We start from the raw sequence: 3502 nt of genomic DNA, 5'->3' as shown, positions 1-3502 counted from the left end.
GAATAAAACACCATTAGAAACATAGATACCATAACATCAAAATTGAACAATGAGGCATAAAATTAAGATCCAATTTCATTACCATAACTCAAAACAATACGAAAACTACTCAGAAATCAAAACAACTATAAAATCTATAGTAATTACACAAATCAAACCAAAGCTATCAAATTGAATGACAAATAACAATACAGGAGTTTCTACCTTCTCCAAAAACAATAACAATTCATGTTTCAAACCACAAATCTATAAGAAAACCAAAAACCTAGCACAACGAAAACATAGACCTACCAATTCCAAATGCAGCCGAAGTTACCCGGGTCGAGATTGTACTGTACAGGTCGGAGTGACCCGGGAACAAAGTCTCCACAACCATAGCAGCCACGTCCTCCCTAATGTGCTCGTCGGCGACCTCTACTCCATCAGCTGCAGCCGCCGTCAGAGCCTACTAAAAATCCAGGACTCCGACTAACCCCAGCCATGCCAATTTGTTCACGTACGTCCTCACGCATGCAGGATCTTCTCAGAGGACTCGGAAATCACCTGGAGGACCTCTTACCCGGTGGCCGGTGCCGATTTCAAAGAAAAAGAAGAAGAGCAGGCGATTAGTCGGACACCGATCTGGAATCCGCTCAGGCTGAATTAGAGGACACCGACCTCGTATCTCCATGAGGAGCGTAAGGTTGCTGGAATTGAACGATGCGGCGATATCGAAGATACCAATCAGATCAAATCAGCTTCATCTTCATCCTTCTCGCCTTGTGGTGCGGGATCGTGAGATAGCTGGATTGGTGTTAGAGGCAGTGGATTTAAGGTCCTCGATGAGCCATTTTCCGGTGACATTGTCCTCGTGCGCAGAGACGGTGAGAATATACTCCAGCTTCGACTGAGAACGGTGATGGAGATGGAATCGACGATAGAGAGAGAGGTCCTCCAGGCGATTTTCGGAGCCGAGTCAGATGGTGAGAAAGGGAGTTACCAGAGCTGGCACGATGGTGAGAAAAAGTTTTCTCGTCAGCGAGAGAGAGACGAGAGAGAGAATGAGTCTCTTCACGTTTTGGCGAGAGATTGATCAATGGAGTTAGTTTTTTTTTTCATGAAAGGTAAAATTGTCAGGGAGGGAATAATTTGGAGAGACAAGTGGCCTTATGTACGAGAAAACTTTGGTGGCCTTATGGCTAATTTAATTAAGTTTCAAAATAACACTTGTGTGTAATTTTCTATAGTAAGATCTTCTTTTTTATTATTTCGACCTTCTTTCATATATTCAAATTCCAATCTTACTCATATTCTTTTTTACTCATTACACATTCTCTTTTTCATCTATCTCTTGCAATGGCCATGACCACCTCTGTCAACAGCACCATCCACTAATCTTCAATGACTCTCTCTCTCTCTCTCTCTCTCTCTCTCTCTCTCTCTCTATATATATATATATATATTATTACTATAAATACTACAATTATGTGGCTATCGACGTAATTATTCTATGTCAACATGTAATACTTATTAGTTATAGTCCATTATGTAAATTGAAGAAACTTGAGATTGATCACTACAAAACCTCTCTCTCTCTCTCTCTCTCTATATATATATATATATATATATATTATTACTATAAATACTACAATTATGTGGCTATCGACGTAATTATTCTAAGTCAACATGTAATACTTATTAGTTAGAGTCCATTATGTAAATTGAAGAAACTTGAGATTGATCACTACAAAACCTTAAGAGCGGTCATCAAGCTTTACCCTCTTATTTAATGAGCTGCTTTCTACTTCTAAAAGGATTTTGTGCATCTCTTCATCAAATGTGTGCAAAGTTTTGGTGGGGTAGCAACTAGGAGAATAGGAAAATTCATTGGTTGGCATGGGATCGTTTATGCAAACCGAAGGAGCAAGGAGGTAGGGGGTTCCGTGATCTTTATGCTCATAATTTAGCTTTACTTGCTAAACAGGGTCGGCGCATTCTAAGGTTTCCTCATTCCATGGTTGCTAGACTATTTAAAGATAGATAATTTCCTACAAGTGATTTTTGGTCTGCATCAGTCACTAGCTCTTCTACGTGTTGGAGAGGTATTATGGAGGCTAAGATGGTTTTATTAAGGGGAATTAGATGTCAAGTAGGCGATGTTCTTCTATTCAGATTTGGGAAGATCCTTAGATTCCTAGGCCTTCTCTCAAGCCTTTATTCCGGCAGAATACTTCTGTCACATGGGTTAGTGATCTGCTTACTTCCTCTTGTTGGAATGTTGATATTGGAAATAATTTATTTGATCCGTAGATGTGGAGTTGATATTAGCTATTCCTTTTAGCTCGAGAACTGTTTCTGATAGACTTGTGTGGCATTTCAATGCTAAAGGCTTTTTTCATTATAAAATCAACTTATACTCAGGCTATTCAATGGATTCATGCTCTAACTTCAAACTCAGGTGTTGGGGGATGTCTGGATTGTGGAAAGGTATCCCAATCTCCACTAAGATCCAACGGCTGTCATTCACAGACACTAGAAATCAACGGCTTAAAACATACCTAGTATTAAAAATAAATAAAAAATAATAAAAGTATATATATATATATATATATGGCTGGTTTGGTAATACCGTATACATATAATTTGACGGACCGTTACCGAGCTGAGTACGTATATACAGTTAGGTAGAACCGAACCAGACCTTCGGCTACCATTTTTGTCAGCGCCGACAGTGGTGGTTCGGCTGGTTTCTACATATCCAGCATTTCAAGCAAGCCCTAAGAGTGCCTGCAGTTGATTTAGAGAAATACATTGGAATTTGGGCAAAACTCCAGTCAGGCATTGGGTGGCATTTCTGGTAGTGCATCCGGTTGTCCATCTAGTAGTGGTACTCGTACTAGTACAACAGGCATATCTAACACTAGACGAGGTAGGGGTCAGCGCGGACGTCCAGCAGCTCAGACTATGCTTCACCAGAAGAGTTATCCTTCATTAGAGGTTAGGATAAATATATCATTCAATTTCGAACAAACTGTAATATTTTGCTTAAGCCAACTGCTACTTCCATTTTGTCTTTGGTAGACTCCTACTTCTTGTCATTACTCTTTCGTCACCTACTTCATAAGATTCATATGTTTCTTCTCTTAGTTAATATATTCAACATTTCGTGTCTCCCCATATTTTCAGTTAACAAGTGCGAAATTTTGGGGATGAAATTTTATAAGGTGGGGAGATTATTACACCCCGTACCCAAACTTACCCATTTACTAGTCATTTGAACGGTAAACGACAGTCATCTTTACTTTTTACCTTCGTTTCAAACTTTTTAGGGGTTTCAAGAGTTGATTTTTTGTTTGAGTTAGGTTTTGTAGAAACTTCTTTCTAGAAAATTATAGAGCACGATAAACCGAATTTGTCGACATGCGACATGTTAAAATCAGAGTTGTAACGAAAGAGTTATAAAGGTTTAAATACAGTAGTAATTTTGTAATTTTGCTAGGTCATAATAGTATTTTGGGGTGTT

This window comes from Rosa chinensis, chromosome 5 (genome assembly GCF_002994745.2).
Source record: "Rosa chinensis cultivar Old Blush chromosome 5, RchiOBHm-V2, whole genome shotgun sequence".
Classification (NCBI taxonomy): domain Eukaryota; kingdom Viridiplantae; phylum Streptophyta; class Magnoliopsida; order Rosales; family Rosaceae; genus Rosa; species Rosa chinensis.
This window is presented reverse-complemented; position numbering follows the sequence as displayed.